The 9,919-nt window shown below is 52.9% G+C and overlaps 1 long non-coding RNA gene across 1 annotated transcript; it reads right to left on the reverse strand.

Annotated features, from left to right (window-relative positions):
- Positions 1 to 2,868: 2,868 nt before the first annotated feature.
- LOC140910945 (uncharacterized) lies at positions 2,869 to 8,817 on the reverse strand. The gene is made up of 3 exons (XR_012158802.2): positions 4,546 to 8,817; positions 3,840 to 3,943; positions 2,869 to 3,341 (listed from the first exon to the last, which is right to left on the reverse strand). It is a non-coding gene; the product is annotated as an uncharacterized LOC140910945 (long non-coding RNA).
- Between the last annotated feature and the right edge of the window lie 1,102 nt (positions 8,818 to 9,919).

A 9,919-nucleotide genomic window follows, 5' to 3' on the forward strand; every position in this document is an offset into this window, starting at 1 on the left:
GCCCTGCCTGAGGCCCCTCCCTTTCCTGCAGCACCAGCCCAGCGGGAAGGCCTGGCTGGCTCGTGCCCGCTGCTGAGCTCAGCGCTATGTGAACTCAGAGGGGCTCAGGCTGAGCGCAGGGCATGGAGTTGGGGGATGCAATAAATGGTGGTACCTGATTGTGCCAAGACCGGGGTAGCTGCTGTTGTCTTGCGTCACTGAGGACAGAGCTCCAGCAGGGCGAGCTCTCTGCGGTGGCCAGGGAGAGGTGGGGACTGGACCCATCGGGGCCAAGCACGACATTGATCCTGCCCCGGGCATAGAGCAGTTAACCAAGGTGAACAAACTTGGGTCCATCCCCCCACCCCTCATCAACACAAGGCTCAGCGCCCTCCCCCTCCCACGCCAGCTGGGATTGTTTGTTGCCGTGACAACATTATGGATGCAATAATCGTTGCAGGCAGTATCTGTCCCTGTGTCTGTCTGTCTCTCTTCCCCCCCCCCCCCCCCCCCCAGTATCTCTCACTCTCCACCCTGCGTGTGTGCACCTGCCTCTTGTCTCTTCTGGCCCCAGATCCATGGGTCATGCCCCGCACCCCATGTGTTCTTCCCTCCCTCTTTCCCTTCATTTGCCCAGGGCAGCCCCAGTGCTGGGCACCGTAGGGGATCCCTGCTGACTTGGTGCCAAGTGTGTAGCTGGAATGGACCCACAGGTCCCATCTTGACCACTCCCTACCCCAATACAGACCCTTCCAGCAGCCCGGGTAGGAGTGTTCCAGTTACCACAGGGGCATCGCCAGTTTGGAGTGTTCCCAGCAATGGGCCCTGCCCCCTTTTCCTGTGGGGGAGGTGGGTTTCCCAGCCAGTCTCTTGGATGGGAAAGGGATCCTGTAGGCCTGTGCAGCTGGGCAGGAATCCCAGGGACAAGGAAGAAGCTTAGGGTTGGGAGATGCTTCAGTGAATGCTTCAGCTGTCCCCTGTGTGGGTTGCCTGGCCAGGGCTGGTGAGTCCAGAATGGAGGGCAGGCCTGGGGAGCGTGGATCCTTTGGCCATGGCAGGAGGGAGACAGCCACACATGGAGAGCAAGGACAAACCCAGAGGGTGGGCCCCTCTCCAGGAGTGGGTGTGTGTGTGGGGGACAGGACCAGGCTGCAAAGGGGAGAATACCTGGGCTCCAGCTGCCAGCCCAGCCGAAGTCTGTGCTCAGACCCTCACTTGCAGACTTTGCATATCCCCCTGTGAGGGTGATGGGGCCTTTGAGCTCAGAGATCTACAGAGGAAAGAGCATGGGTTCTCCCAAGCCATTATCTACCTTGGTGGAATCTAGTCTCACCAACTCCCAGTGCTCAAAAATCATGAACCAGACCTGAGATAACCTTAAAAACCATGGGATTTGGACCATACTGAATGTGGGTTTGTTCCTTGCCTTCTGGCTTTGGATCCTTGAGGCTGCACTCAAATCACTTTGTCAAGCCTTTGTCCCCAACAGGAGGCTTAGAAACCAAGAATTTCATGAAATCACCTGAATCCAGGAGCTGGAGCTTGAAGAGAAAAACCAAATATCATAATAAAGCCACAAGAGCTGGTAGCTCTGGTAATCTGAGGAGACCAGACTGGCATCTACTGTCTGGGCTTAGTTTCTGCCTTGCTTAGTGGCCTCTAAGCAAAAGCAACTGGCTGCCCTTTCTACCTAAATCATGCCCCTTGTCCTTCGGAAGCTGCATCTACCGACAGTGCAGATGGCTTAGTTAAATCAGCGTGTTCCAAAGGGTGATCGGTGGTTTAAGCTGCTCAGATGCTGCTACCTATCTGGCTGCCCAGCACCAGACAATGCCATTTCCCAGCCATTCCCTAAGGGCCTATTGCCCACCGGTGGGTTTGGAATGAATGTCGTCAGTTTGCCTGTGTCTGGAGGGACATTGTGCAGTGGGCATGTCAGCTGCTGCTGTCATAGATAGTAAGGCCAGTCTGCCCTCCTGCCTGGCACAGCCCAGAGACCCTCCTGCTGCAGGGTTTGCATAAACTCCTCATTTCTGCTTTGAGCCAGTCGGTCTTTGGGAAAGATGGCCTGTCTCCACTCAGAGCCTGCACAGGATGGAGAATGCCCGCGTCTCTGGGTGGGTTGTGTCCCCTTGCTGGTAAAAATCTGCAGCTTATTTCAGGTTTTAATTTCTCCTGCTTCAGCTGCCAGACTTTGGATCTCGCTCTGCCTTTGTCTGCTCGGGTCAGGTCCTTCAGCTACCACACAGTGCGTGCCCAGACAGGTACTTACAGGACTTCATCAAGCCAGTGCCACTTGCTCTTGGACAAAGCTTCTGGAGCCTGTCCCTATAAGGCAGGCTTGCCAGACCCCCAGTCAGTCTTGTGTCTCTTCTGGGAACCCTTTCCATTTGGTCAGTGTCCAGTATCCAGTAACAGACTGAGGTCACACCACCTGCCTTCTCCTCAGTATTTTCCTGCTCACGTGTCTGTGGAGTGTGTTTTCCCCCCTAGCTGCAGCATCACACAGACGGTTCACATTCAGTTAGTCTCCAAGAGTCATGCTTTCCACGATACAGTCCCCCCATCTGATAAGTGTGACCTACAGTCTTGTTCCTAGGTGTGTGAGCTTACAGGTGGTTGTTTGAAAACGTGTTTAGATGAGCCCACCTTACCAAGGTGCCCAGGTCAGTCTGTGTATCTCTCCCCATCATTTACCACTCCACTAATTTTAGTGTCATCTGCAAATGTTATCTGTAGTGCTTTTCTATTTTCTTCCAGCTCATTGAGAGAGAGAATAAATCACATTGGGCTGAGCACAGATCCCTGTGGGACTGCACTAGAAACACCCCTTTGGACAATGATTCCCCATTAACAATTTACCTTTTTGAGATCTGTGAAGTATCCAGTTTTTAATCCATTTAAAATGGGCTACATTGACATTGTGTAGTACTCATTGTGTCTGCATGTCATGCAGGGCTAAGTTCTTTCAGACACTAAATATATTAAGTTAGTACAGTTACCTTTAGCAACTAAACTTGTCATCTCTTCCAAAATGAGAAGGTTGTTTAAGACCCTGTTTTCCATCAAATCATATTGATGGGCATTAATTTTGCTGCCATCATTTAGATCTTTATTGGTTATGCTCCATATCAGCTTTTCCATGATTTAGCCCTGGATCAGGACCAATGTCATGCTGCCTGGCCTGTGGTCACACACACCATCATCGCATTTGCCCATTTCAAATGTTGGCATAAACTCAGCTCTTTTCTAGTCCTCTGGAACTCCACCACCATTCCGAGGTTTGTAAACACCAACATTAATGGTTCACAGAGCTCCGCAGCCAATTCTTTTAATACAATGTGGGTTTAAGTTATCCAGTCCTGTGGAATTAAAAACATTTCAATAGTGGATGATTAATAACCTCACTGCACTGGTAACTGATGAAAGAGAAAATATTGAATTATCACTGTAAGATATAAATACATTATCCTGCTTCTTTCTGAACTCAGGATAGCAATACTTACGGAATATTTCTCTCTTTTCTGCCTCATTGTTGACAATTTTTACCATCCTTATCTAGTATTGGACCTATACCAGTGCTAGGATTTCATTTGTTCCTGATTTAGTTAAAGAATTCTTTCTTATTCTCCTTAACCCTATTTGCCATAGATTTTTCACTAAAACCTTTAGTGCCCCTTATCAGTTGTCTGCATTTCCAAACTGCATTGGCTTCCCCATTTTGTCCATTTGTTATATATATTTTTAATGGCTCCTTTCACTTTCTTCCTTAGCCAGGATATTTTTTAATCAAAGAAGCCTTCTTTTGTGACTGCAGAATTATGTTTCTTTGGTCTCAAACAATTCCAGTTATCATTTACCTTTTTCATGTTGTTTATATCTTTCCTCTCATTTTTGTTTTCAGCTTTGGGAAATTAGTCTTCTTAATATCCCAAGTGTGTGGATTGCTCATTGGCACTCCATTCTGTATGCACATAACAAATGAAATTAGGTTGTGATCAGTTGCACCTAGGCAACCATCAATTTTTAGTTCAGTGATCAATTTGTCGTTCTCCGTTGGAATGTGGCCTGATATTGGTTGCAATACTTTCTGTGTTAGAAAGTTATTGTCTGTAATTTTCAGGAGCTCCATGGACATTTGAGTAGTTGTGGCATGAGCTCTTTTATTGCATCTGGCCCAGAAGTTCAGCGATTTATAGCCTGGGAGTGTAACGTAGCACAATCTCATCTGTGGGCAAGTTAGTGACAGAAAGGGAAGGGAGGTGTCATTTGAGTCGTAAAACTCTCCACAATCCTCATTTTGATGGTGTTCCCCTCTGCGATATGGGAGAGGGAACTTGCTGCCCAGCCAGCTCCCAGCTCTACCTCCCCTGGTTGGCAGAAGTTTTGATAATACAGGGTAATGGAAATGGGCTGAGTTGGGTGTCCTTCGAAAGCCTTTTCTCCCATGAACACAGTGGTACCAAGCATGACAAACCTAGAACAATTACGTAGATATATATTAGGGGAAATGTATAAAAATCAACTTTTTAAAAGTATCCTTTAACACAGGGATGTTTTGCTTACCTAAAGTAGACACTGATCTTGGCTAATCCTAGGGAAGCTAGCCTTGGCATGTAGGACCGAAAACATGTATTCACCAATGTCATCATCACTGTCATCTCTGTCTAGGGCACCACTGCTAGACACGTTGTCACGCTGCTCCTCTGCGCCACCCTCGTACATCTCCAGACAAAGCCAGAGCACTGGGGCTGTAGGATTGGAGCCGCAGGGAGCTGTGATAAACAGCGGGAGGGGCTGCACCTGGCTGTTTGAGGAGGCAGTCTCCTCCAGCCTATGCGACCCACCACCCATGCTCACAGGGGTGGTTCCTGGGCAGATGGAGGCCCAGACATGGGCCCCCAACTCCCTTGCAGGGCTAAGCCCTTTACTGTCCTCGGCATTTCCTCTGTGCTGGTTCAGACAGCTCCCTGCTCAGCAGTTTGCGAGGTCCCAGTGCGCTGTGGAGGGAGCCTGTGTCATGGAGTCCCTGGGCGATGCTCTGGAACTGCTCCCCATGAAGCCAGGCAGGACTCTGGGGAAGTCTCCTTTCTGGGAGCAGCCTGTCTGCAGGACACACAGCTCACACAGCTTCCACCTTCCTGGGTCCGACCTTGGAGCATTCAGCATCATCTGCCCCTCCATGTGCTTCCCACAGCGAGTCCGCCCAGGCAGGGTCCTGGGGAAGCCAGAGGGTCCTGCCCCCCAACTTCGCAGTCAGATGAGACTCTCAGCCAGCCGGGAAAACAGAAGGTTTATTAGACGACAGGAACATGGTCTTACACAGAGCTTGTAGGTGCAGAGAACGGGACCCCTCAGCTGGGTCCATTTTGAGGGGCAGTGAGCCAGACAACCACGTCTGCCCTTCACTCCATGTCCCCAGCCAGCCCCAAACTGAAACTCTCTCCAGCCCCTCCTCCTCTGGGTTTTCCCCTTTCCCAGGCCCAGAGGTCACCTGATTCCTTTGTTCTCCAACCCTTTAGCTGTCACCTTGCAGGGGGGGGGGGAAGGGCCAGGCTGCCAGTTGCCAGGAAACAGGGTGTTGGCCATTCTCTGTGACCAGACCCCTGCACACACCTCCCCTTTAGGATTCTGCAACGATCATACACCCTTATCCTACCCCGTAGAGACTTAAGAACTGCCTAGGGTAAACTGAGGCACCCCCACAATATTCAGAGGAACCATTAAGAACAGTCCGCTTCGTCACATCTCTCCCCCCTTCAAGACCGAATTGAGCGGGATCACTTTAGCTGGTGACCTGGGGAAGTTCGAAGCCACCAACGTTCCCATGGATGCCCCAGCATCTCTCCCATTCCTTGGTGGGAGTTACACCAGGCCCTTCCAGTTTCACGCCCTCCCTTAGGTTGGGGGTGGTCGATAGCACTGGCAGGCCGCATGTGGGAAGGTTTATGCGGCCCATGCCCTTTGGCCACCCCAAAACCCCAGGGGGTCAAACTGGGATTGGGTCTTCTCCCCAACAAGCTGGCCAAACAGCCACTTGGTTAGAGGACTGTTTAACTTTCTAAACAGCTTTCACTTCATCTGAGACCTTCTCAGAGCTATCCACACTGGGTCCTTCAACAGGAAAGTCAGTGGATCCATTCACAACAGAAAATTTTTGGCTGGTAGGAACTGAAACTTTCTTGATTAAATCACTTTCACACCCTTCAGTTGCAGTAAACTGCTTGCAAAGACTCCATGAGGATTCCTTTCCTGAGGGCTTTTCTATGCAACAATTCACCCCTCACAGAAATTCTGCTCTTACCCTCTTTACCTAGGGCTTGCTCTAGAGGAACACTTTCCTGAGCAACAACAGACTCTTTCTGGGTCTCCCTCACATCCAGAATCACCTCTGGCCCATCCGGCGGATTCCTACACAATCCCCTTTCAGGCAAACTGACAGACTTCCTAGATAAAAGGTCAGAAGCGTTCTCCTTCCCTTTGCCACACACAAGTTCAGGAATCTTTTCCTTCTAGCTACAGGTTTCCACACCCTCAGTAGGTAACATAATCAAATCACCTTCATGCTCTCCTTGTGCCCTGGCTAGGATCTCACCCTGATTAGACAGAGTTGCTCCACCCTTTCCCAACAACACACTAGCAACAGGCAAAATACAAGCACCAGAATTGTCTGGTCTCTGGGATTTTACATAGACACTAACTGGATGCGACCTAGTAACAGGGCCATTCTCCCGAGCAGACACAAACTTAGGACCCTTCCCTTCCTGGGCTTTAGCTGAATCCAGAACCAGCTCTGAGACAACTGCACGACCCTCAACCATCACAGGCTGAAAGGCCCCTTCTGTCTGCTCCACAGACAAAGAAGAGCCGGACACACTTTCTCCTTTCCCAGACACACAGCTTGGGATCTCATTCCCCTTGTCCCAGCACACAAGGCTGGTCACAGACAACTGCTTGGAGATCAGGGTAGCTCCCTCCACAGGCAAGTCAATACCCCTGACAGACACAGACACGTTTCCTTCCCTGTCACACTTCTCCACCCAGTGAACAGGTAAGGTCCACACTCATCTTCCACTCTCCTCGCCTTCCCACCCTGCTGACTAGACACAGCCATCAGCTCACAAGGCTTCCTAGGCTCATCCAGACTTTCCTTACCAAGCACCTTGCCACTCCCCACAGATCCCCTGCCCGGCCTGTGTCTCCCCCACTCAGCTGGGGTCTCAGCTCCCATTGTGCTCAGCGTTGCCCTTGCTGTCCCAGTTGGGGTAGGCAGCGAGCTCCCTGCTTTCCTCACTGCATCAGAGCCAGCCTGAGCCCCCGCTCTGGTGTGGTAACAGGCAGGCAGGTAGCCTGAGCCTAGCCGCTCCTCCCTCCTGCATTTTCACTGACCATTTTCACTGCATTTTCATCTGACCATTTCCCTCTCCACTGACTGGTTCCCTGGATTCAAATTCAAACCCTTGGCAGTTACCGGAGCAGGGCTTAGATCCTGTCCCAAAGAGAGACAGTCACCCCACAACAGGGTCTCGAAGCCGGTTTCCCGGAGAACCCCAACAACCAGCCAGCCCCACCCCTCATGGGTCTGCACAGGGATCTGGGCCATAGGCAGGGCGAGGGGCTTCGTCCCTGGGACCTTCACCCAGGTCACCCAGCCCCTCAGCCTCTGAGGCTGCACCACCCAGGGCCTGACACCAGTTCTCTCTGTCCCAGGATCTCGCCACCCCAGGAATGTCTCCCCATTGACCATCACCTCCTGCTCCCACTGGGGGTCCGAGGGGCCTGAGCCCAGGAGACTCCACGCAGACATATAGGTTGGGGTCAGGAGTGGGAGCCTGTCCACCTCCCCACCCATCTGGCTGACGGAGTCTATGGCCTTGGGACCCAGCAAGGGAGCTAGACACCGGGGCTTTTCCGCAGGGTCCCCCTGGTTCAAATCGCCAGCCTGCTCAAAGGCAGTGAGGTGGCATCCACACCCCCGCCCCCCCTCCTTAACCAGGGGCAGCAATTTAGTCTCAAGGTTCCCTGTGGAACTGGCCCCCCGGGGTCTATCCCCACTCACCCCTGGGGGGTTCCCTAGACCTCTCCGCTCCCCCACCGCCAGTTCATGCTTCTGCAGCTCTTTCTCGGCCTCTCGCTGTCTCTCACAGTCCTCTTGCTCTCTCGGACTCAGCTCCAATCCCGTCCGTCTCCGATTCCCAGATGGGGAACCTGATCGTGAAGACCCTCGTCTGGTCGGGGACAGGAGTCTTGGGGATGCCTGGCTACTACTCCAGCTGCTTCCAGATCCTGCTATCGCCCCATTTGGGGTCAGGAATCTGTTCCTTAGAGTGGTTATCCTCCTCCAGCTGCACGATTAACTCTGCGTTGGTGAACTTTCCAATGTGTAACCCTCTCTCTTTTTGCACAGGGTTACAATGTCCTTCTTAAGGAGACGGTGACAGGCCATCACTCCGCTCCTCCCAAGTTGTTGTGGATTCACAGGCCTGTGTGTTCTCAGCTCCCCACGGTTTCCAGGGAGAACCCCTTGTGTGCCAGCCCTTCTCGAGGTCACCCCCTCTTTGCCAGGGTCGAGCTGCAGACTCCTCCGCCCCGGGACCGCTCACTGCAATCCGCAGGGGAACCCTGTTACTGCAAAAGTCCGTCTCTCTCCCAGGACCAAGCCGCAGGCTCCTCTGCCCCTGAGACTGCTCCCCACAGTCCCCAGGGGGACCCTGTGACGAAGTGGGACTCTTCTTAATGTTTCCTCTGAATAGTATGGGGGTGCCTCAGTTTCCCCTAGGCAGTTCTTAAGTATCTAGGTGGTGGGGTAAGGGTGTATGATCATTGCAGAGCCCTAGAGGGCCGGTGTGTGCAGGAGTCTGGACACAGAGAATGGCCGACACCCTGTTTCCTGGCAACTGATGGCCTGGGCCCTTCCCCCCTGCGAGGTGAGAGCTAAAGGGTTGGAGAACAAAGGAATCAGGTGACCACCTGGCCCGGGAAAGGAACAAAGCCCAGAGGAGGGGGGGCTGGGGGGAGTTTCAGTTTGGGGCTGGCTGGGACATGGAGTGAAGTGCAGACGTGGTTGTCTGGCTCACTGCCCCCCAAAATGGACCCAGCTGAGGGGTCCCGTTCTCTGCACCTGCAAGCTCTGTTTTAGACCATGTTCCTGTCGTCTAATAAACCTTCTGTTTTACTGGCTGGCTGAGAGTCCCGTCTGACTGCGGAGTTGGGGTGCAGGACCCTCTGGCTTCCCCAGGAGCCCCACCTGAGTGGACTCACTGGGGGGAAGCGCACGGAGGGGCAGAGGATGCTGAATGCTCCGAGGTCAGACCCAGGAAGGTGGAAGCTGTGTGAGCTGTGTGTCCTGAAGACAGGCTGCTCACAGAAAGGCGACTACCCCAGAGTCCTGACTGGCTTCATGGGGCGCAGTTCCAGAGCATCGCCCAGGGACTCCGTGACAGACCCCATTACTGCACAGTCCTTCTCGCTGGTCACACACTCCCAGGGGTTAACCGCCCCCCGAAACCGCTTCTCTCTGAGTCTTCAGCACACCTGGTCCTCATCAATCCCCCTTCGTTTTACTGCTCCCCAGTCACTTACTGCAGGAAGCGCCATCCATGGGGTGCAGTACATCCCACTCCTGCCACCAGTTTTCACGGAGTCCCTGGGCGATGCTCTGGAACTGCTCCCCATGAAGCCAGTCAGGATTCCGGGGCAGTTGCCTTCCTGTGAGCAGCCTGTGTGCAGGACACACAGCTCACACAGCTTCCACCTTCCTGGGTCTGACCTCGGAGCATTTGGCATCCTCTGCCCCTCCGTGCGCTTCCCCCAGCGAGTCTGCCCGGGCGGGGTCCCAGGGAAGCCAGACGGTCCTGCCTCCCAACTCCGCAGTCAGACGTGACTCTCAGCCAGCCAGTAGAACAGAGGTTTATTAGATGACAGGAACATGGCCTAAAAC

Source organism: Lepidochelys kempii, chromosome 4, assembly GCF_965140285.1.
Source record: "Lepidochelys kempii isolate rLepKem1 chromosome 4, rLepKem1.hap1, whole genome shotgun sequence".
Lineage (NCBI taxonomy): Eukaryota > Metazoa > Chordata > Testudines > Cheloniidae > Lepidochelys > Lepidochelys kempii.